Source organism: Octopus bimaculoides, chromosome 9 (genome assembly GCF_001194135.2).
Source record: "Octopus bimaculoides isolate UCB-OBI-ISO-001 chromosome 9, ASM119413v2, whole genome shotgun sequence".
Classification (NCBI taxonomy): Eukaryota; Metazoa; Mollusca; class Cephalopoda; order Octopoda; family Octopodidae; genus Octopus; species Octopus bimaculoides.
Genome location: NC_068989.1, coordinates 61,274,482 through 61,301,481, shown reverse-complemented (window position 1 = coordinate 61,301,481; position 27,000 = coordinate 61,274,482).

The following is a 27,000-nucleotide window of genomic DNA, read 5'->3' as shown; positions in this document are numbered from 1 at the left end:
ATTAGAAGATTTATATGATCTAAGTCAACTTCTGTCATGGGCATTGCTTTGCCAAGAAAATTCGTCAAAGTGTAGCAGGGCAGGGTACTTTTTTTGCAAATGACTACCAGGTATGTACGCATGCAGACCAAATCTACGTATGATGTCCAAGGCAAAAGCAAGGATGTCATATACCTAAAAATATCCAACTTCAACACTTGTATACTTCCACTAATCCAACGCCATATATTAATATTTTAATCAATTTTAATGGAATACAAAGCAAAGAAAAAAAAAACAGAAAAATCAAATTCGCTGCGTTGTGAACTCGGAGTTGCAATAAATGACGTGATTACTTTGTCTGATACTCCAACGAATCAGCCTTTATACCACCTTAAAAGCTACTTAGATGTGTGGTAATGTGAACATCATAAGCTTCTAATAACTGCTTTGTAACAACAAGCGTGATTTCGAAAACTGTAACGTAGTTTTCAAAATATAATTTATTCACCAGTTATTCCTTTTCTGTATGAATTTATTTTCCAGTCATTCTTTTCTGTACGAATTTATTCTCCAGTCATTTCTTCTCTGTGCGAATACGTTGCTGTAAAGATCGAACACACGATCGAAGATACATATCTCCAGGTCAATATTACCTTCCCAAGTAGAATGATTGGTCAATATGCCCTATGTTCTCTTGGTCAAGCTCTCTTATACAAACATAATTGTAGCATTGCGTTATCTTTAAGCTAATTCATACCAACTTCCAGTTACTCCACTTTGCCTCACAACGTAACTGATTCAGATTGTAAAGAATGTGCTTCGATTTCGGTAGTAAAGTTAAACCCAGGTATATTGAGTAATAACTATTTTAGAATTTTAACATCCTCTAATTAATCTTCCAGTGATTTTTTTAAATGTTTCTATGGTGTTATCAGAAGTTACATAATGCAGACAATATAATAATTCAGACCAATGTACATAAAGATGATAAGAAGATAAAGATATTCTTCCTCCATATTTTATGCTCGTATTGCTTCGAGCAAGACATTTTGTTCTGGTACATAAATAGGATTCTTCTGATATTACTGAAATTTCCAGGCAGATTTATTCTCAATTAAATACAAAAAAGAACAATAAAAATTGGTAGATTAGACGACCAAGAGCAATTAAATATTTCAGAGTGAAATTCATTAAATATATTTATTTCTTTATTACCCACAGGGGGCTAAACATACAGGGAACAAACAAGGTCACACAAAGGGATTAAGTCGATTACAGAAACCCCCAATCCGTAGCTGGTACTTATTTAATCGAGTTCTATATTTAAGCGATGAGGAATTATTTACATTTGACGGATATTTGTCCTCATCTTGTCTGTTGTTAATGCTATTTCGGCTGATATACCCTCCAGCCTTCATCAGATGTCTGGGGGAAATTTCGAACCTGGGTTCTCAATCCTAAGGTATTTTTCGATGTTATTGTTATTATTATTATTATTCAGGTCACTGCCTGGAATTGAACTCGGAATCTTGGGGTTCGTAGCCCGCGTTCTGAACCATTACCCATGGGAAATTAAGGAGTGAATTTTTAGGGCTTATAAATATAATATTTTCCTATCCTTCCTTAATACCAGTTCCCATATGCTATTCATATCTGCATTCGGTCTGCTTAGGAGGTTGTTGTGTCCTAGCATATGTGCTGCTTGTTGAAGCTTTGCGATGTTCGTCTACGCTTATTTTGAGGGGTAGGCATATTTTGCCTTTGTATAACCTGCTACGCAGTTTTTGGTCATATTCTCTTCTATTGGAGGTTTTACCCGAAGGAGATATTTGCGAAGTGTTGTATTACACTTGAATACTGTCCTGATGTCATATGGGCCGCATATCTTTTTGTATCTTTTCGTACAGGCTTTTCATATAGGGTACATACTGTAGACAGTTTATTGGTTTCATCCCCTCCTTTCTTCATAATGGGAATAAATAGTATGTTTTGCGGGTAGTCGTTGCTTAATAGATTGTTACTGAGCTTGATCATTTCTTCGTGGTGGGTATCACGATCGCTGCTTATATTCTTTGCTCGATGTTTTAGGTGCTGAATAATCCCTCTCTTTTCACTGTATGGATTGTGGGAATTGAAGTTAAAGTGTCGTCCAGTGAAGGTCAGCTTGCGGTAAACGGATGTCCTAAATGCATACTTGGTGCGTGTTATTAATACGTCCGGGAATGTTAGCTGATTGTCTTTTTCCTTTTCCATTGTGAACTGTATGTATGGCTTTATTGAGTTCACATGATCTAACAGCACTTGGATATCTTCCTGGTGGGGCCAGAGTATAAAGGTGTCATCAACACATTGTAGCCATAGGTTTGGATTTAGTGGTGTTGATCCTAAAGTCAAATTCTCAAAGTATTCCATGTACATTAGGAATGAGAACCCAGGTTCGAAATTTCCTCAAGACACCTGATGAAGGCTGGAGGGTATATCAGCCAAAATGTTGTGTTAACAACAAACAAGATGAGGGCAAATATCCGTCAAATGTAAATAATGTAATTAATGTTATTTAATCGACCCAGAAAGGATGAAAGGCAAAGTCGACCTCGGCGGAATTTGAACTCAGAACGTAACGACAAACGAAATACCGCTAAGCATTTCGCCCGGCGTGCTAACGATTCTGCCAGCTCGCCGCCTTATTTTAAAAAATATATTTGATTGAAATTTTCTTATGAAGCTACCAGTTTTAAAGGTGCAGGTGAGTTGATTACATTGATTCCAGTGATCAAATGGTATTTACTCTACGGACCCCGAAAAGATAAATGACAAAATCGACATCGACAAATTGGAACCTACCTCGTAAACAGCCAGTATTGATGTGTCCCTTATGTTTAAGGGTTCTGCCAGATCGCTGGTAAAATGGAACTGATAATATACAAAATATAAATAGCTTTAATTTAAGTTAAACATGAAATCGTGATAATATTCTTGATATATTAAGGCGGTGAGTTGGCAGAAACGTTAGCACGCTGGGCGAAATGCCTAGCGGTATTTCGTCTGCCGTTGCGTTCTGAGTTCAAATTCCGCCGAGGTCGACTTTGCATTTCATCCTACCGGAGTCGATAAATTAAGTACCAGTTACGCACTAGGGCGGATGTAATCGACTTAGTCTTTTGTTTGTCCCCTGTATGTTTAGCCCCTTATCGGGAATAAAGAAATAAGAAACGTTAGCACGCCAAGCGAAATGCTTAGTGGTATTTCGTCTGTCCTTACGTTCTGAGTTCAAATTCCGTCGAGGTCGACTTTGCATTTCACCCTTTCGGGGTCCATTCATTAAGTACTAGTTGTGTACTGCGGTTGATCTAATCGACTGGACCCCTCACCAAAAACTTTCAGGCCTTGTGCCTAGAGTAGAAAAGAATATATTTATTCCAGAATATCATATACATGCGATGTTAGAAATGTTACAATGAATATGTCAGATACTAAACTCTAAATTTCACAGGGCACAATCTTAAAGTTGATACCGCTCCGCTAAACGCAGAAAACTTCTGTCTCGCTGTTGGCTAAAAATATAGTTTTTCCGATATTAAAACCTCTGTAACTTTTTGATCCACAACATCATACCTTCAAAGCAATGAGACTAGAAGTCTACATTATTATAGTCGATTTTCAAATGTTTTACTGTCTTTTGAAAAATGCATATTTTGCGAATGAAGAAAGAAACTAGATCCGTATTTATACAATTCTTCATAATGTGAGTTTCTTTCTTCGAACATTGAAAAGTAATAAATCTTGTCAAATATAGGTTAGTAAGTTTTCGTTAAGCAAAGTACTTTTAAAAGTAAGGAATATATCTATTGTACTAATATCATTCACTTATACGTGAGTTTGAATACCCTGAAGAAAGATAAAAGATTTTCAACCTCAGCGTGTCTAAGGAAACGTTTCTGGGTCTAGTGAAATAATGCCTCAGAGGCAGCTTATCTGTTACAGACAATATAATTTCCCTTCTCCTATAACTCCGAGGGCATATATGCTGGTTCGAAGAAATTGATTATTAAATTCTTCTTGGTGTAAGCTATAATGATGTGAGTCATACATGTCTTCACTTCTGGCATTATGTGCACAAATAAAATGAATGACATTAACCACCAATATATAGCACATGACAACACGACTTGCCTGAGGTTTGCTTCACATAACATACCACTCAATATATTGTAGCACACCTATATTTCTAAGGAAAATATAGTTGTCTTCACCAAATCTTTCCAACATGAATATTGGCAATTTATTTTAATTATGTTAGAAACTTATTTGAACAATATTCTTTAGAAAGTAATGCATTTAAAATAACATTTCATAACAATATTATTTAAAATATGTAATTTTAATTGCAATGATTCAAGGAAAATGGGGGAAATAATGTTCGTTAACGTAGAATACGCAGAATACGCTTATCTTCAAAAATACTAAAATTTATAAAATCCGCCTACGATTGCCTGCAAGCGACTTATAGCAATTCCAGTTTCATTTCAGTTTCATTACTTTCTAACTGGTGGTTACTCTTTCGGAGACAAGAAATTATGTTCTAAGCGTTAGCAGGAATTATATAGATAGTTTACTGCTGATAGTGCTAGAGAATAAAAAGAAAGCAATTTCTGGTCCTCCTCTCACATTTTTCACAATCTTTAAATTTCTTCCTCTCCGTTGCAAAAGAATACTTCGGCCACCAAAACAAGATAAGAAGCATTTTTAATTTATGGTAGTAATATCCTGTCCAACACATCACTAAATTTAATGCTCATATTTGTTTATCCGTTGTTTTCAATAATTGTCCTATGCCCATCCTCGAGCACTTTTTCGCTATAACACTAGTGCGACTTTAGATTTCATAAACAAAATACCTTTAAAGAGATACGCCGTTTAGTTTCTAAAACAAAACTAAGTATTTCGTCTGAAATTCTAAAGTCTATTACTCTTCAGTTTCTTTGTGAAACGGCTATTGACAATCTCTCTCTCTCTCTCTCTCTCTCTCTCTCTCTCTCTCTCTCTCTCTCTCTCTCTCCCAATCACTCACTCACTCTCTCTCCCACTCTCTTTTTATGTAAATAATGCACATAATACACATAATACATGCACACATATATATACACGCGCACGCACACACACACACACACACACACATACACACACAAGAGATGAAATCCCTGACAGAATGTATTTACTGTCTGCCTAAAGCATTTTCGATTATTCGAAACTTCCTCCATAGTTCACATAATATCTATTTGTTACAGAATTTCCTAGAGAATTTACTATGCCAGAGTCAAGTATCACATTTTGATGACAGTTGACCTAAACATGCAAATATAAAGCGTGATATCATTATTATATCGAGGACGTATCAAAATAAGATAGTATTATGAAACTGATAGTTTGGTCAATACCTGTTCAAACATTTAAATATATATATAAAGTTTTCTATGCATCTCTTCAGCGATAAGTGAACTCCGAAGACATGTTCTGCAACTGAAAGTGTTAGAAAACTTTGGAACTTGATACATTTCGAAAGGAAACGATTATGTTGCAGGTTATTTTAGACATTCAGAACAATTTTTCTGGCAAAATGAATACCGCGTGGATAACATTCTTTGGATTAGATGTGATGGCCGGTACGATGCGGCAGTTACTGCTGTTATGCCTAGAGTACATACATTTTAGTGCGCGCGTATTGGATTTTCGTTTTCACTGAACGCATCGAACATACATATTTCATCGAGTTTTGCCAAATGCTTGGTGGCCAAATGCTTGGTGTTATTCAAGCTCCAAGAAGACGATTCAGCAGATCTTTTTCGATGATGCCACGGTAAAAAAACTCAGATTGAGGTGTGGCACGACCGCCTCAAGCATGGATGCATAAGTTGAGGGCGAGGCAGATTCAGGCAGGCCATCCACAAACAGAAATGATTAAAAACTCAGAATGGAAATAGCTCAGTACATACTGGGCTTTGCAAATTTTGATCCAGATTCGTGAAGTACATAATCACTGGTGATGAGACATGGACTTACTTTCTCTGCTCGATACGTTCGGTCATCTACAGGCATAACAACTGGAGACTGACGCAGCCCACCAGCGTGTCATCTCCCATCCAAAGACTTCTGCCTATACGACAGTACTTTTGGCGGGTAAGAATAAAGCAGGATACATTTTTGACGCACCTCGTATATATATATATATATATATATATATATATATATCAAAATAAGCAACAAGGATATTCAAGGTTAATGCAGTACGATCGTTTCATACGACTCCATTTATTTAAGCAATGTTAGCATTACATTAAATGTAAAATGCAGAGCAATCTTCAGTTGCACAAACATACAGACAATGTACTGAAATTTCATTTCAGTAGAAGGACATATTATTGCAACTACATTTAAACACTCCAAGTTGGAAGGAAGAATACAAAAAACCATTTTGACTTAGCCAGACCATACAGGCTCGTTATTAATTCCAAGAAGATTTTAACTGTCCCTGATTTTATTTGTTTTTTGTTTCATCTTATCAGACCTCGTGATTCAAGGCTTAAGAGGGCACCAGCCTTTTCCTTATAAGGAAATGGAAGGGGTAAACAATATACGTGGATATGGTTATAAGGATTCTTTAGGTTTTAGTGGCACACTATTATAGGTTGGGTGTTTTTCACTAAAAGCAGACCAATCTATAATGTAGCATTATATATATATATGCATATATATATATGCATGTATATATATATGTGTGTGTGTGTGTCTGTGTGTGTGTGTTTTCGTGTGTGTGTATGTATGGATATGTATATAATAGCTGAAGGATTAAAATTAATCAAAGGACATATTCAGTATATCTACCTACCTACTAAGTATGTCAAAACTTATTCAAATCGTCATGGATATGTATATATATATATATGTGTGTGTGTGTGTGTGTGTGTGTGTGTGTGAGTGTGTGTGTATGTGTGTGTGTGTGTGTGTGTGTGTTTGCATGTATTCAAAGATTAATTTTAATAATAAAGGCTAAAATCAATAATAATTTTACCAGGTAGCCAGTGGGGAAATAATAACCTTATAGGTAAATTTTATTAAATATTTTATAATTTTATACATAAATATAACAAGGGGCGGCTTTATGCCTCTCCACACACCGTAAGAAATAGACGCTAAAGTCATTTTTACCAGGATAATTTTTCCCGAATATATTGCATAGAAACATGTATTGTTTTCTTCAACAAAACCAAGTATCGTAGAATAGGTGTGTGTTTAATTCAGTCTTTTAACAAAACTAATAAAAGATCTCTATTACGCAAATAAAAAGTAAGTGTATAACAGTGTTTGGAAAATGGAATGAGTAAATATTGGTATGGTTCCAACGTTAAAATAAACACATTTACAACCTGTTAGATTTTTAATGGACGACAAATATGCAGGATAGTGTGACTCTCAAGCATTGTCTACTAGAATACATGTATGATACAGTTGAAAGTAATGAATTCACATAATATCTCCACAGCAGGTACTCATGTTTTGTCATGCATTAGCTTTTTTAACTACTATAAAATTTAGAGAATAAATATCAATGTTATACATTATTATTCTTCGCATGTTCCGACAGAATTGTTGGTGTATGCTTACTGCTACTGCATTTCGTTCCATAGAGCACCTTTTCTCTTCAAACATGTTGAGAATGAATCTATCACATCATTGTTTTGATTCTCGCTGTTCTATTTCCTGACAAATGAGAAAAAAATGAAAGGACATTTTTACAGTAAATAGTTTGTGCAACCTATTGTAGTGGAGAAAAACTCTAATAATAACTGAATTTGTTGATTCCTCCAATTTGGATTTAAACCGTATAGAGAGAAAGTAAAAGAGAGTCAAAGTGAGAAATAAAGAAGTTAACATAAGCGAAAGAGTCTTATAAATTTCAGAAACTTAGATATTTTTTCATGAACTTTTGCTGAGGTAGTAATTCGATGGAGCGGTTTGCAATCATCTTGATAATGTTTAGAAGAATGATAACATATTTTGTTTTGCTAAGATAAACATGAGAGGTTTCTTTAATTTCAATGTAATATCTGATTTTATTTTGAACATTTATATACAGTTCCTCATTTTGAATAAGCAACAATTAATTTCCTAAAAGTTAGACATTGAAAATTGAATGTATATCACAATTTTTGATATCACTTACGTATGCAAAGGTATCCTCAAATATTACACCTCGTATGATGGGTTGAACTCTAGGATGGCTATATTCAGCATACACTAAGAAAACAACTCGGTTTTAAAACTTAATATTCTAGGTGAGGAGGGCATAATTGATTGAATCGATTACAAAACATACCGCGGAACATATGCACGAAAGTTGATCGAAGGAGAAGGCTATTTAAGACTCCAATGAGTTGAATTGTAAATTGACACGGACAATTATTATAGAAAATCTTTTTCTTTCCTCTTGCACGTTACTGTTGTAATAGCGTATTACTCTATCTTTATTCATTACCAATTTAGTCGTAAAGTGACAATTAATATTTATTTCCTATTTGGGTACAAGTCTGGACATTTACAGTGGACAAATAGTAAAACATTAATGAGCGTTTCAAGGACATTACATGGTCGAGATACAATTGATATAACAATAAAAACTGCTGTTGCTGCTGCAGCTACTACTACTACTACTACGATTACAACTAGCATTACTACTATTACTGCAGTTACTAAAATTAATAAGGATGATTATGATGATAACGAAGATAATGATGGTAATGATTATGATGATGATGTTGCTCTTTCTGTTTTACAATTTAATAATTATAAAATATCAATAAAAACTATAACGACAATATTGATTCTTATTTCTACTACTATTATTATTAGTATTATTATTATTATTATTATTATTATTATTAGTAGTAGTAGTAGTAGTAGTAGTAGTAGTAGTAGTAGTAGTAGTAGTAGTAGTAGTAGTAACACGGTGAGCTGGCAGAATCATTCGCGCGCCGGGCAAAATTATTAACGACATCGTGTCCACTTTTACGTTCTAAGCAGAAATCCCGCCGAAGTCGACGCTGCTCTAATCCTCTCGGGGTCGATAAAGTAAGTACCAATTGAACACTGCGGTCAATGTAGTCGACTCATCCTCTTCCCAAAACTGCTGCTCTTGTGCCAACATTCCAAATCCTTATTATACTCGGCAAGCTCCTTGGTGGTAGTGTCGGTATCAAATTGAATGGAAGCTAATTGCCCGAGTTTGCCTCTTACAAAAGTTGCTTTAGCATACTTACCAGGCCAAAATCTATCCCGATATCATTACTGTATTTTTTAAAAGTTGTTAGCAGCCCTGCTAGCTCTTCATCATTTCTAGCAAACCATTTCAGATTGTCCATATAAAACAGATGGTTTATTGTAGTATTGTAAACTTTAAACCCATACCTGGTGTTATTTAGTTCGATTGAGAGTGGGATCATTGTCATGCAAAAGAATAATGGGGAGACGAAGTCAATTTGAAAGATGCCTCGTTTGATGTTGATGTTGTTAGTTTGAGTCATCCCATTACTATGGTTTAGAAGGAGACGTATGTTCCACTTAGCCATGCTACCTTGTAAGAATTTGGAGACAACTGGAGAGAACTTATATGTCTCAAGGGCTTGGGTAGCCAATTATGTGGAACACTATCAAATGCTTCCCTGTAGTCTATCCATGCCACACTCAGGCTCTTTTTGCTCCAGCAGTAATTCTATACAATCCTTTTAAGTTATGACTAATTGATCTTTGCACCCATAAGACTTCCTTTTACAGTCTTTTTGAGCTAGTGGAAGGATAGATCTCTATTCAAGGAAAGCGTATATTCTGGCTGTTGATATGTATGTTAACATCTTGTAGGTGGTATTGTGGTATTGGTCGCTAGTTCTTTGGAATTTTTGTGTCTTTAGGTTTTGGTAGAAGGTGTGTTGTTCCTTCGGTCACCCAGGCAGGTATTTGCTCTGAATTCTCAAAGATATCAGTCAGAGATGCAGCGAAATGTTTGTGTACTTCTGTGAGGCAACTTAGCCTGAAGCTAGGAATTCGGTTCAAACCTGGGGTTTTCCATTTTTGAGACTTTCGAAGAGAACAGCCTAGCTTTTCTACTCCTATTTCCTCCCATTTCTGCTCTTCAACTTCATCCAGTCTCACTTCCTCACCTCCTAACCAGTCAGCTTTAGCAGTATATTCGTTTTTGTTGCTCCATATCTTCTTCCAGATTTCTTCCATTCTCTCAGTCTAAGGTGGCTCCTTCACTTCTATCTCACTTTTGCCAATTTCCCTATACAATTTCTTTGCATCCGTCTTGAATATATTGTTTAGTCAATAAAACTTGATTATTTTGTCATACCATCTAAGCCGTTGGGCTTTCCGTTGTATTCGTTGTTTCAATTGTTCCATGGTTGCGAGGAGATTTATAAAATCTTTCATTTTATATTTGTGCTTACTTTTTCTAGCTCGTGGCGTCTTAACATTTACTCCTGTGGCAAATTCATCAAGAAATGTCATATCCGTCCGCAAAAAGTCGACATCTTTTTTGTATTGCTACTTTCCACTATTGGCATGGTTGTTTCTGACCTGTGTCGTCCTGATACCTAGTTGAGCAGCTACAACTTTAGCGGTGGTGGAATAGATGGGGTTATTTAAGGTTGATAGCTCATGTCTAAGAGCAACAATATATATCTTGATTTTGTTTTTGATTATTATACTGTTTGAGATCTTTGACAGTGGTTCTCTATTAATGATGTCAGTAGACCCAGTCGTGCTGAGTTCTCTGAAAATATCTTTTTTTGCTTCTATGATCTCACAATTATTCACCTCAAATTCTGTGTCATACTTATTCTGGTCTTCTTGCGGTAGGTCTACTTTCTCCTCTTTCCCCGTATATCTGTTCTTCGCTATCCTTTCTGTAGTTTCCTCATTGGGATATACTGCTTGTACACTGGGTTCTGTGCACCTGTTACCTATTTGGTCTGAATTGTTGCTGTTTTCATTTGATCTACCATGAGATATTTGTGTCCTAATGTGGCCAATTTCAACGTCAGTTAAACTTTTATTCTTCATGATATCTCTAGGTACATTACTTAGTTTATTCCCATCTATATATCTGCGTACTTCAGTGCCTACTCAATTTCTCTATGTTTATGCTCACTGCTCCCAGGGCTCCGACAATTATTGGTACAATTGCTACCATATTCATCGACCACAACTGCTTAACTTCCCAAGCTAACCAGTCATATCTCTCCACTTTTCTTTCTTCCTTATCGCATATCTTGTTGTCAGCTGGACATGCTATATCTATGATCGCTCAACATTCAATGCAATGCCAAATAGGTTTACGCCATCATCAGTATCATCATCATCATCATTATCATTATTATTACTATTATTTACGTGCTTTCACTGCACTGCCGAGCGCAGGCCTGTGTGCCTTGGATTTGTACTGTGGTTTGTTGTGATGCTCTTATTTTTCCTCTATTGAAAGTTTTTTTCTTTTTTACGTAGGAAGTGTGCGGTACCTAGTATTTTATCGTCGCCGAAAGGATGAATATCAAAGTTGTCTATGGTGACATTTGAATTCAGAACATAAGGACTGAAGAAATCCCGCGAATCATTTTGTCCGACGTGGTAACGAATCTACCGCCTCACTACCTTACGACAATATGTTATCTATAAATATTGCGTTCAAATTTTGGTAGAAGGCTAGGAAATTCTAGGGACAAAGAATGTCGATTACAACTGGTACTTATTATATCGCCTCAAATTGATGAAAGCCAAAGTCGATCGAGGTGGAATTTGAATTCAGAAGGTATTGTCGAAAGAAATACAATTAAGAATTTTCTCTGACGCGGAGGCTATGATGCCAGCTCAGCGCCTCATGTTGTTTATAAATATTAATGTGTACATATATGCATAGACAGTTGGATATATATTTCATTAATTAATTTACGTAGATACTGCGTATTTAGTGGCATTTCCCCAGAGTTTATGAGGTTGGTTTTGGTTTTCTGTACATGTCACAATAAGATATCGTGCATAAAAGAAACTATGATTTATATAACAATGGTCTTTCGGATTTGATTTATTTTGCTTTAAAAGAAAATTTCCAGCAGATTTATTGAGAAGTTTTCTTTCCGTTTCACCGATATTGTTGGATTAAATTCGTTTTGTGGATAAAGATTCTTAGTGCACGTTTATGTTGTTATTTAGCCCGGAGCTCTTATCATTATTGTTGTTGCTGTATAGTATTTTTAATTTTATTATGTGCCTTCAATGCTGTACCGAATGCACAATGTGCGCCATGGGCATTTGCTGTGATTTGTTTTAGTGTTGTTGTTTTTACTGTATTGAAAATGATTTATGTAGATGTGCAGTGGCTAATAATGCTATTTTTTAAATATGTATTATATGTTCGTAAGTCCTGTTTGGACGGTGTGTGCTGTTTTTTTCTGTATGCTGTTAATCATGCATAATGCACCTGTCATTAAAGGGCTTATTTCTTTCTTCAGGCCCTGTATTCAGGCTATCCCTGTTTCTAGATCATTACATTTCAAGAATTTTCTTCAATTTTTCTTGAAATGGATTGTCACCTGTTGATAATAACATGCCGATTAGAAGTAATTTTTCTCTTGGTAATCTCTGAAAACAATATCTGGACAATTAACTTGGAACTACCTACGTATGTGTATTAGAATATCTCACAGTATGATTGCTTTTCTGGGTACATCTACGCCATTTTCTTCCAGCTATCATTCAGTACTGCTGGCACAAATACCAGTATATATAGGTCTATCATGTATGTGGATTTATTCCTTCTAGACCAGCATTGGGCAACCACAGATAATATGATTTATTGTTTCTTCTCTATCAGTACATATTCTACAGTTTCTTTCTTTACTTTTTGTCATTACGTATCTTTTGTGGTTTCAGATCGGGATGCTATTTTGTGCGAAATTAAAAAAGCTTCTCATACAGAGTTGTAATTTATTCTCTCTATGTCTTTTCTGTTTAGCTTATATTAGTTTTTGTCATGTAAGGAGTTCCCCAGCCATCATCATACTCATTATTATCATTCTTGAGTGAAAGAGTAGCGCATGCCATCACAATGACACTGGTAAACAATTGTACAAAGCACAGCATAACCATCTTGACTAACAGTCTGTAAAGTTTACACAGGCACATGTATCGCAACCCTACTCGCATAACATGATTTGATATAAAAAATAAACACCGCATGAGTTTGCAGAAGGGGCCCAGTTACAATTTTCTGTAGGTCAGGAAGTCTATCCTGTTCAAGTGGTCCATGAATAAGGTTTGTCTAAAATTCTGATGAAAGAAAAACCCATGAGTGAACTTTTAGAGGACACTTGTTGACTAAATTAATGTTGGATTATTTAAGGCTACAATTTCTTTTGGAAAGCTTGCCCATCGTAGTGGGACGTGTCAGGTTGTGTCAGGTTGTCAGGTTGAAATCTAAAATATGTTTGTACAGACTTTGTGCTTGAGCACTCCCTACTACAGATACTGAAAGGATGTGAGTGACCATAATTTTTTTTTTTTATTAATCAGGATAACAGTGTAGTCATACACGTATCATTGTTGCTGGATATCAAGTTGTACCCGGCAGATTTTGTTGTCTGACACATTTCTTATTGTTCTTCCTACATTAGGAAAATAGGCTTTCTGGATAAAGAACACGCTGTACTCATGTATGAATCCGACCCGCATTATCGATTAAGCAGCACATATTTTCGCCTCTATAGTTTAGACAATATGCTGGTTGAATATTCTGTCTGCCCATACTTTTGTACTTTAATATCCCACAATACATTTAAATGGTCATTTTCCAGATTGTTTCTTCTATGTTAATATCGTTTTGCAATTTTTTTTAGAGTTGCCATTATATAGTTGTAATAACGTTATCATGTCCATAATTTTTTACAGACTTTGAGAGGGCAATTTAAATGAAGATGCTATAGACAAAACTCTCTTTTCTTTCATTGCGCATTCTACATTCAGTTAAGATTACTTCCTTATCGATGTTTTCCTGTTGTAACATATTTTACTTGGTACTGCACAGATTGAGTCAATCCTTCATTTTCTTTCTTAAGCACTCACTTCTTTCGCCATTGAAATGAATTCTGTTTATTATGCCTTTCGGAAGTTTGAAAACAACTTTCCATGATCTGTTACAGTTCCGATCATTGGCTTCTTTCTCTGATATTTTCACTTTTTCGTTTCCGTTAGTTCTCATAATGCCCTCAACAGATTTCTAAAGAAATCTTGTATACTTTTGCCTATTTTTATACGACATTTCTATTACAGTACAATCTATCCAGAGTAAGACTATGTACATTGTCAGCAATTTCTTGATGTTTTGTCAAAGTTTTAAAGACGGTCTTTTATCCATTTACTTAAGCCCTCGCTGTACCCTAATGGAATACGGCTCCTGAGTTTCAGTAATTTTAAGTATTTTTAAAATCATTTTTGAATTTTAGTATTTTCCTTCTTGCCTGGAAAATATTCTTTCCTGATATAACTTCTTCTTGTTTCCTTTTTATACAACGAGCTTCCAAGACTCCTGTATTAATATCCATATGTTCATCAATGAGCTGCATCATCGCCCCATTCAGTAAATTCAGTACCGCATGTTTATGGAAGTTTTGCTTTAGAAATACAAAATCCCATCTTGATATTGCTAAAACCTTTTACAGTATTTACAATGATTTCTTTTTACCTCTAAGTTATGTTGTATAGCTTTGGGTCTTCCATGAAATTTAGGTTTAATAATCCGCTGGCTGCTTATAAAATTATATCCACCTTTTACGTATTTTGATACTAAAGAAAATGTGACAAAATCAATAACGCAGATTAGAAAGGATTGTCTACTACCTTGAAAGTTATTCTGATCTATTTTGAGTTCTTTTTTTTTTAATGGATGCCTTCCTGCAGTGGGTTCCGTTTCTCAACCACCCGTATTTACAGTTATTGGTTTAGAGACGTTATTTGCAATTTTAAACTTACAGAGTGTTTTAAAATACTAGATGTCACATGCCTGCTGGTAGTTGCTCTTCAAGCCTTTACTTCTGTTGCACTTTCTTAATTTCATCTTTTTAGCAATATTTCGTTTTTACCTTTCTTTAATTTTTCCCGCGTTTGATATTTTCGTTATGGAGTAGGTTATGTTCCTCTAAGTGTGAATAGATCTCATAAGAGAAAATATTTGTTTGCAATATGCATAATCGTGGGAAGCATGTTTGTTGTTTGTCTGTAGCTTTAACACATTCGTGCTTTTCATTTACAGTAGTATTTTACCCCTAATCATTCACTCGAGAATACTTTCACTTCGAAAACGTTGATTTAATGTACTTGCCGCTATGTATTAACGTTTTACATTTAGGACCTCCGATGTCCACGCTATAGTAGTAATTTTTGTCAATTTCGATTTAACAATGAATATATACTTTCATTTAAACGTTTGCATTTGAAGGCAGCAAGTATAATACAAAAAATACAACCACATTAGTAAAATATTAGAGAATGCATATGTGTTTAAAACACAGGTTGTCATCATAAATCAAATGTTGTTAAACATTTCAAAGCTATATAGTTTCTATATAATTTCAACTACCCGTCTAAGAGATTTGGCAATGACATGCACTTTTTAAAATTATATTGCAATTTCAATTTTTGTCAAGCAAACATTTATGAATACTGAATTTTTTTTTTTTAAATAAAGCCCATTTGAAAGCTCTGCACAAAATCCAATATAATAACGATTTCTTTCATAGCTTTGATCCCATAGTACTATTTTCCAAAAGACTGCATATTATTGATGACTTTGCTCAAAACAAAATAAATATTGACAGGAAAACTAAACAATAGAATACACGCTACATTTGGAAGTTAGTCCATTAAGAGAAATAGGAAAATTTATTTTATTGCAAGTTCAAAGCAAATGTTATAATATAAATAATATTGATTAATAAAATTCAAAAATTATATAAACTACTTGGCTAAGTAATATCATAAAACTTAAAATATAGGTTAAGTTAAAATTCTCTTATATTCTCGGGATTAGTGACCGGACAAAAGTAGTCATGAAATTTAAAAAAATATTTTCAAACAGAAGACACATTAGGAACCATCAGTCAAAGGAATATAGAATAGCTTACAAGCGAAGCCTTAGTATTTAGGGAACTGCGTAGTTACCTTATAAAATATATGCTCAATAGATTACATAAACTAACATAATTCCCTATAAATCAATATGCTGACGTCCAACTTTCGATTCACATAGGAATTATGATATTTCTATTACCCTGGCAGCTGAGAATGTCATGGACATCGTATATCATTTCATAGACCTAGATATCCGTAAGTTTCGCATTAATATTTAATTAGTATTCAAATTTTTAATAAGCCGGAAATATGATAAAGTGTCTACAAAATAGGTATATTTCACTCATACCAATTCTAATCTGACCAGTTTAATTTCCATTATGAAGCTAATCTAATAGCTTTAATCCAATACAGCGTTAGTAGACGGGAAAATGGAGAGGTCTGAGTATTATATTGCCAATTCTGCATAAAAGTTAATAGCCCGGTGAGAGATACTGATCTTTACTAAAGGTTATGTACATTATTTCACTTTTAGAAGTTTTCTTCACAGTTACGCGAAACGAATGAAATCACTTTGTAAAATTTTAATGGAAATAAGGCAGCAAGCTGGCAGAATCGTGAGAACGCCGAACAAAATGCTTAGCTGCATTTCGTCCATCCTTGCATTCTAAGTTCAAATTCCGTTAAGGTCGGCTTTGCCCTTCAAACTTTCGGGGTCGATAAAATAAGTACCAGTTGAGCACTAGGGTGGATGTAATCGACTTAAACCCTTCCCACAAAATTGCTGACTTTATATTAAAATTTGAAATCAGTATTAAGGCGGCGAACAGGCAGAATAATTAGCACGCCACGTAAAATTGTTAGAGGCATTTCGACTGTCTTTACGTTCTGAGTTCAAATTCCGCTTATGTCGTCTCTGCATTTCATCCTTTAGGATTCGGTAAAGTAAATTTAACACTGGAATCGATGTAATCGATTTATACCCCTCAACACACACGCTCACACACAAAATTGTTGACCTTCTGCCATCATTTGAAACATATTTCCGAATGGAAATAAGGCAGCAAACTGGTAGAACCCTTAGCACGCCAGGCAAAATGCTTAGTGGCAGTTCATCCTCTTTTACATTCTGAGTTCAAACTCTGCCGAAACTGACATTGCCTTTCATCCATTCGAAGTCGATAAAATAAATACCAGTATAGTACTGGTGTTGATTTTACCGATTTATCCCCTCACCAGAAACCACTGGTCTTGTACCAAAATTTGAAAGCAATATCCGAGAGGAAATAAGGCGTGGGGCTAGCAGAACCCTTAACATGCCGGGAAAAATGCTTAGCGGCATTTCGTCCGTATTTACCCTCTGAATTCAAATTCTGCTGAGTTCGTCTCTGCCTTTTATCATTTCAGATTTGGTAAAATATGTCCGAGTTGAACACTGGAATTGATAAAATCGATTTATCTCTTCTCCCAAAATTGCTAACCTTTTACCAACATTCAAGATTAATATTCGAATGTAAATAAGGTTGCGATATGCCAGAATATTTTCTGCACTGGACAAAAGCTTAGCAGCATCTCTTCCGACATTATACTCTGAGTTCAAATGCTGCTAGGGTCGACTTTGCCATTAATGCTTTCAGAGTTAATAACATTAGTACCAGTTTAACATTGAAATTGATACAATAGAATTACCACCGACCTCGTAATTGTTGCCCTTGCGCCAAAAATTTAAAGCTAATAAATTGATTATAAGTGCTTAGCAGCGTTCTTAAAATCCTTACTTCTGTGTTCAAATGTCAACAGTGTCGACTTTGCGTCTTTTCGGGTTCACTAAAATAAGTACCAATTGCGTATTTTGGGCCAATGTACTCGACTAGCTCTGCTCTCCTAAAATTGATAGACTTGCGCCAAAAATTTCAAACTAATATTAGACTGAAGGAGATAGAAGATAGTAAATTGCATACTGAATTCGGCTTGAAATCGCTCAGTTTTCATATCAGTCTACTCAGCTGTAGACAAACTGAATCCCTTGCAAATAACTTTTTAAAATCCCATCGTATCAATGTAAGAAATCGATACAAACGAAAAATTTCTCAAAAAGTAATAATTATTTTCTCCACGACTCTGTGTAATTAATATAGTTCAGACATTGATTTAAAATGTTATCAAGTGGTTTTAACTATTTGCAGTGTTTTAAATTTGTTATTTGCCTAATTCAACAGCACTTTCTTTTCGTTTTATTGTTGCTATATCATTGAAACCTTATATAAATCTTCTAGAATGCGATGAAAGCTCTTGTTAAATCCAAGAGAAAATTCGGAAAAAGGTTTACAATAAAATGCTCAATCTACATTATAGTCATTAAAAGAAGATTAATAAACTAGGAATCTGATGTATTATTTAGATTTAATGGTAAAGAATATAGTTTGACATGTTTTTTTTTTGTTATGTGCATAGTGAAATATTGTAACAGTTATAGCTTTAATTATAATTTAAGTATGTGCATGATTTTTCTTTTTTTTTTTATAAAATTGATGCTTAATATATAATACATTAATACTTAAGTATCTACACGATATCAACTCTCCTTGTTAATTAAGTTGTTGATGAAGCAACTGATATACTATCCATAAGAATTAAAGGATTTTCAGCTTGTTCCTACCATGAAACAGCATTTAATAAAGTGATTTAGTATAATTTAATTTCCATGGGACAATAGATATATTACGGCAAAATGCATGATTTTTGTTTTCAGTTACTTCATTAATATTAATTTCTTTTGTAAAGCTCAAAGTTGTTTTGCAGCATTTAAAGTTCGAATTTTAGTATGAATTGCATTTATGCGAATGATTCCTTACTATTACGTATGTACCGAATTGATATGAACATTTCCATTAGAAAATTGCTCACGTTTTTAATGATAGAAACTCTAAGCTATATTCATATTTTTCTCTTCTTTAAGAGCGATTTAGAAAAAAATCTATGATTCCAAGTTTTACAAGCATCTGAAATAAAAGCACTTTTTTCTCGAAAGGCTCATGTGTATCATGAAAGCAATAAGTATACGAATATAGGACACTTATTTAAATGCTATATACTTCTCTATCATTCTATAGAATTTCCTTGACTGATGTTTAGAAACAAGCTATATGACATTAGTTTAGAAATAGAAAATACATAGATAATAGTTTTAATCCAAATTATAAACCTGTAACGTAAAGAAAGCGTAAGACAAATTTATTTTCATATATATTTGACTGAAGATTGCATGCTGCAGTGAAGATCGCTTGTCGCAGTGAAGATTACATGTTGCAGTGAATACAATACTATACGTCATCGAATGTCCAAATTACATGAAAGAATGAATATTTCTGTATATCGAGGTTATTGAAATTGATTGCTCGCCTCTTTAAAGCTAGGAGTTTCAATCTGTGCTACATGTTATTTTGCAGTTTGATGTGTCACGAATAACACCAGATCAATATTTCGTATCGATCCCCGTCAATCAGACACGCATATTGTAGAGTTTAGCTTGGCACTGCCCAATTCTTGCCCACATGCCACCATATTTTATGTCATGATCGAATTTACCACATTCAGGGTGTGGGAAACTTACTTGAGGTAAGTCACTCGCTACACAAAGGATTATCGATTGTGATTTGGATTTATCTTCGCGTCTTTTAGGGCTAATTATTTATTCTTGCCACAAAATTAGCTCAGCAAATAATTGTGATGAAACTTACTATCTTTGTTTACTAGCTTTGTCTCTCTATATATGAATACAAGTGAATTGAATCAAGTTAATACGTCATAGTATTGGATTATCAATATACAACTCCTTCACTGCCATCTAAAGGTATGATAAAACAGGAAACTTAACGAATATTTTATTGCTCGTTTTCTCCAATGGTTTTGAGAGTGTGTGTGCTTGCGTCTCCGCCTATGTTTGTGCTTATGTTTCTGTGTGTGTTTGTGCTCGTGTGTGTGTGTGTGTGTGTGTGTGTGTGTGTGTGTGTGTGTCCGTGTGTGTGTGTGTGTAACTGTATACCGTAGTAACCATCCCTTCGATTAACATAAATCTTGCCTGTTTTATTACTGATGCTGAAATCATCAGAACTGGTTATAATTTTCCTAGTCTTGATATTTACAATTATGGTATTACCTTATATATTGTCATAACACTTTATATTGTGTAGGATTAATATGAAAATTATTGTTGCTTCTGGTTCTTATAATCTCTTCCGATAACAAATATTCTGAACTGTTGAGGATATTTAACAGCATTTTCTTTCTTGAGAATCCTTCTAGCCGAAACCTTCTGGTGAATCTGATAATCTATGATGAATTCACATTTGCTGGCTCAAAAAGTAATTATCCAGAGTTAGGGGAGGTATTTTCAGATTATTTCCGCTACTATGTTTGAGCGTCAGAGATGTATTACCCTGCATTTCTGTTTCGAAATTTTTAGAATCACCTGAAGTAAGGCTATTAATACAATGAATCATATATCTCTCAATCTAGAAACGACTAAGCGAAAGCTTCTTCCAGTCTGAGTTGATAATATTCAGTTTTCTGACATTTTCTTTCAACTGCCTATATAAAGGAAGAAATAATTTACATTGGTATTGCGTTCTTGCGATGCTGGTGCTTAGCGTCCAGCTGTTATCTGTTTGTACGTGCAACACAATACTATATGTCATTGAATGTCCAAATTACAAGAAAGAATGAATATTTCTGTATATCGAGGTTACTGAAATTGATTGCTCGCCTCTTTAAAGCTTGGAGTTTCAATCTGTGCTACACGTTATTTTGCAGTTTGATGTATCACGAATAACACCAGATCAATATTTCATATCGATCCCCGTCAATATGATTGCTTTATATAGCGGATTTTTGCTATAAATAGTAAATCTTTGGTCAAATCGTAATGGACCTTTCATTTTGAGATTTTTTTTTTCATTCTTTACTAACTTCTGTTTTTCGTAATCGGCCACTGTGCATCTGAATAACAGTGGCCGTCCTATCTCTGTCATATTATTTTGATTTTGACTGGGTTTTGGTTCTTGATTTCCACAATTCTCTCAGGAGAATTATCTATTGGACTGTTGATACTTGTATTTGATAGTCATTATGAGTGACTGAATTCGTTTGGTAGAGAAGCATATTCTCTATCATAGCATGTTGAGTACTGACGTAATTCGGTTTCCAATGAAAAGCAAGTAGTTCTAATCCCAATAAATCATTCTCTTCATATGACTAACCTTTTCTTGAGACCGCAATAGTTTTTGATAGAATTTTAAATTCCTCTCGCCATAGTTTGGTAACCCGCTAATGTCAAGCCCAGTTTCGTATTATGCCAAGGAGTAAATAAATCATGTTCCTGCTTGATTTCTTTTAAAATAAACATTTCCATACATATATTCGAAAATATGTATCTGTTGTTTTTTATTATGTTCTCATAAATGACAAAATATTAAAGAAAAATATCTATTACGCCAATATGAAATATCTAATGGGCTGAATTTCATAGTATACCTACATAACGTATGTCTATAATTTCAAACTGTGAAGGATATAACCAAGTAGACATTTCTAAAATGCCACTGTTGTGTGAACGAGGTTCGGTGCTATAGTTCTTATATGAACTAATATGAGCTGCGGAAAACCTTCAAATGGACTAACTCATCTTTTAAGGAATGCATGAAAATTAATGCTTTGCGCAGCAATATCTACAACATTGGGATCCTCCTTTCCAACCAGCAACAGTAAGGTAACATCCAACAAGGATCAAAGAATTTTCGTTCCCTTGCATGGGACTCCAGCCTTGAGGTCCTTATAGCCCAAATAGTGGAGTGGTGATGTGGAGTCTTTAAAATGAGTCTGACACTGTGTTCTCTTTCCACCAGAAACGAGGAGTGGGTAAACACCGATATCTTTGTCGATATGGTTGTTCCATGGCACTATATTTCAGATTGCTATTCTCCAAGTCACTGGTGTGAACAAATATTTTCCAGGCTATGCCTTATACTTTCAGAGTTATTGGGTTGAAAATTAGGGAAGAGTTATGGACATGCATCATACATCATAGAATAGAAATATGAAACATAACAAATACTTCAGTTGATATAATCTAATATTAATCTTATATTTAAGATACATATGAAAAGTACAAAATGCTCCTTTTACTGTTTTCTATAGCAACGTATTCTCTTACAGTTTTGTCAATATGCATAAGGAATTTAAGTGCTCTGCAGTCATGGTAGACCGAAATTTATAAAGGAAAGTTTGAGGAGCTGATTTCTGCTTCACAGCTTGCGATAGGCATTGTCAAGTACAGCTTAAGTGCAGTGGTAATATTAGGGAACACTAAGGTTGTTAGCTGGCAAAAACGTGAGCACGCCAGGCGAAATGCTTAGCAGTATTTTGTCTGGCTTTACGTTCTGAGTTCAAATTCCGCCGAGGTCGATTCTGCAATTTATCCTTTCAGGGTCCATGAATTAAGTACCAGTTGCACTCAGGGGTCACTATAATCGGCTGGCCTCCTCCCCCACAATTTTGGGCATTGTGCCTAGAGTAGAAAAGAATATTAGGGTACAATTCAATTGACTATTGCTCATAAATAAGCTAAGGAACTGTGCGCTGCAATTTATATGGTGTTTTCGTCTGTGTTCCGCGATTTCCTAGGGTGTAAATACTCTTTGATCTGATAACACTCATTTATTAATTTGTGCTCAAATCTTTGTAATGCAATATTATAAGTTTGATACTGTCCTGATCAAATTCTGAATGTTTCATAAATTCTGAGAGAAACTTGAACCGTTTTTCAATCTGCTCATATGGGTCCAATCACTTGCTTAACGGGATTATCGAGCAGTCACAGACTTGATTTAGAATTTCTATCCTAAATTTTCAGCCCCTTTCAAAGAAGCCCTATTACTTGTACCCTCCGGAAATTTCTTTGTAACAATGCATTTGGAAACATCAGAAGAATTTGAGGTAATATATTCACATAAACTTTTTCTGATTCCTAGTGTGCAATCCTGTTGGCTGAATTGTCTCGTAGTTCTTTAACAAATGAAAGTAAAGATGCTAGCAGAAGGTAACCTTCAAATACATCAGAATCAGGGATTTGGAGTTTCTTAATTCTATTGTTAAAACACTCCATATTTTTTCCCAAACGACTGTTAAAACAGCATATTCCAATTTTGCCAACTTATGGTATAAAGTTTTTGCATCTTGCTTACATTTAGGATTCTCTTCTGAGTCTTCAAACATATTTTTGAGAGCTTGTAAAATATCCTTATATTCATTGTTAATTTCGCGGACTGCTTCATGGTGTGCAGGCTATCTAGTTGCACTTATGCTCGTTAGAGAAAAGTCTAGATTGCCCTGCGTGTTTAAAATTCGACATCTTTGGGGAGATTCAGAAAAGAAAACATACTGCTGCCGCAAGATGACAAAATAGTCAACAGCTTCAGGTACAGTAGACACTGTCTTTTCTCCAACAAGGTTGAGTGAATGGTTTGCACCTATTAATGTTTTTAAGAAATGATTGCAGCCCTTTCACCGTGCTCTTCATGTTGGAAGCATTATCGTACAACTGACCGTGGATATTTTCAAGAGAAAGCTTTTGCTCCTCCAGAAACCGTTATTTTGTCGAACAAGATCTTGCATGAATGGTTTTCTGTTGGCAGGTGTAGAGTCAATTGTAGTAGTTGGTGTCAAGGTTGTTGATTTGATTCATCATTTCATCTTTCATATGTTTCCCATTTCTATCAATTCTTCATACACAGATTTGGATGGGTAAGTAATATTTACGTTTACATTTTTACATTTCTCTAAATGTTCATGTTAAAATGGGTCAAAATCCGCAAGAAGCTCAATGCCCCCCATGAAATTTCCCTTGTTTAGAGAACCTCACTTTTTTCATGACCTCTAAGTGCTGAACTTCTTCCACTTAAAAAATTTATAACTGCCACAACTCTTTTTAGTTCTTCAAAATAGTACTGCATGTTATTTGTCAATTGTTTCTCAAGTTGTTGATCCGAAGTATTTTAGTTAGCTTGCTGAACATTGCCCTGTTATGTTCCATGTCACCTTCCTGATTTTTTAGAGTTCTGAGTATATTCATACAATCAGAAAACCCATCCATTGTAATTGATATTTGGCATTTAGAAAAGTGTTTGCAAACGAAACAGTATATACAGCCTTTGTTCTATGAGTAAACTAATCAGGACCATTTTTTCAATCTGACCATTTTTCAATCATTGTTTTCAAAGTACTTGTTTCAGAAACTTTGATTTTGCTGTTTGTAAATTTTGTTGAATCCAGTATATACATTATCTGGGTTTTTTTTTTATTTTGAAAAAAATCTGATGTCTTGAATTGAAACAATTTTATATGAAATCATTATCAATTCTTGCGGGCCAATGTGCCAGGTCACTGCATTCTTTGAAATCGCTAAGTTTGCTTTCTGTTTCCTGTTTCAGCTCTCTTTTTTTCTTGAAGTTCTTGACCACTGTGATCATCATCTGCATCATAGGTCTCAACAGTAAGTTGATTACTGCTATAGAGCACTCATGGTTCGTGCATGGCTTGTTCCAGTTGCAGATGATGATAAACTTTTACTTTTACTTGACATTGTAAAATAGTTTGATAGCTTTTGACATTTAGAAACTTCGTTAGATTGCTTTTCCTTGAGTTGGCATTTCTGGTATCCACTTATGTACTTTCTTGAAGATATTGCTATTCCTCTTGGGGCCGAGACGTCTGTGTAAAAATAAAATAACGTAATATTTTCATTATCACAGCAAAACAGAGATCAATCAAGATAAGGGTCTACAGTTTAATATATAGTCATAAATGACGAATTGTTCATTTTGTACAAGACAATATTCAAACAATTTTTAAAGTAGAAAAATTGCTTTGTTTCTGAAAGATTGTGAGTCCAAAATTAGGAGGCAAACCTTTTCATTGGTCATTTAATAATGGTGTACCGCTGAGAAAATAAGAACTCTTATCTCTTCTGTGCTGATGTACACATATTTGTAGACATATTTGACGATGTAGACATATTTGGCAATGGGCGGGGCGGAGATGAATTTTCCCAAATAATTCAAGAAATGTGAATTATCTGCGAGTTCTTTGTACTTTTCGTTTTTATTCCACTCCACACTGACACTGAGTGGAATAGCTTGTGGCAAGACACTACTTGTCTAGACTCTGCATAGGAGTATGAGATGATGCTGTCCACTAAGACTGCTAACAGAAATCTGCATGTCAAAATACAAAAACAAAAAAAATTGACAGAATGAAAAACTTAAGTTGCCTCAGAGGGGATCCTCCAGGATTAGGAGCCCTGAATCTTAAGATTCATTAGTTTTATAGTAGATTCACAACTTTGAGCAAGGGAAGTTTATTTGTGGTTAATTTAGTGGATTTTGTCGCTATCATACCCAGTTGGAAATGGATACATTAAGATTGTATTTACCTCTTTCAGTACAATTATATGTATTACATTGTATTTATACAACAATCGTATTATTTTTAATGTATTGTTGTATTGCGGATGGTCGTGTCTTCATAAAAGTCTATTCTGAATTAAGAATCATTTTAGGAGTGAATAGTCTCCACCATTTTGCTGTACTAGAATCCGAAGCTGACAATGAAACGTTAGATAATTCAATAAATATATTTTCCAAAACACTCATGAATGTGGGATGCCGACCATTTAAAGATCTCAAAAATTTGAATATGAAAAGATATTTTTTTTCCGTTTTTGTAATTTAATAAACATATTCATCTTTCGATATTTTTTTTATTTCTGTATGTGTTGTATGAAAATCATAGCTTTAAGCTTTAAGTTATCATTAAAAAAATATTGCACACAGGATATTGAATGAATTGATACTAATTAAGATTGTTATTAACTGCCAAGACGGCTACTCATGTAACATAGTTCCTGAAATATTGATTATTTCACAATATGAAATAATGATCAAGATACATACATAGTCACATTCAGAGAAAGACAGGAATTGACAGAGTTAGAGAGAAATCAGTATAGCGACAGAAAAGAGTAGAGCAAGGGTTAGATTTTTTTTTTAAATAGAAAGATAGTTTAGCAGACAGAGGACATGAAAACCTGGCCAGCGATATAAGATGAGTTGAGAGAAGAAAAGAAGGTGATCTTTTTGAGATTGAAACAAAAAAGAAAATTTCCTAGACAGAAACGAAAACAACGAAAATAATATGGAGCAGAGGGTTACAAAATAAACGGAAATTTCCATATAAGGGTGTGACTATATATATGTAGGTGCAGACGTGATTGTGCGGTAACAAGTTTTCTTCCTAACCAGATGATTCCGGTTTCAGTCCCACTGCGTGTCACCTCGGGCAAGTATCTTCTATAACTTCGGGCCAACCAAACTTTGTGAGTGTATTTGGAAGACGGAGTGTATTTGGTAGACGTGAATGCATGTATGTGTATTTCTGTGAGTGTGTTTTTGTGTTTGCGTCTGTGCGTGGTGTGTTTATGTGTGTAATTATATATGTAATTATATATGTTTGTATATGTATATATGCATGTATACATGCATATGTATGTACATCTCTCCCGCCTAATCTTTCTCGCTCTCTCTCTCTCATTAAAGACTCAGAAGCTTAACATGTTATCAAAAAGAATGTTTCTTCATTGCAAACAGGTTTATGTATTTCTATGTATATTTAAGGGTCTGTATACATATTTATATATGTATATAATATGTATATATATATGTATGTATGTATTTATATCATATATATGCATGTATATGATATATATATTTATGCACACACATACACACACAC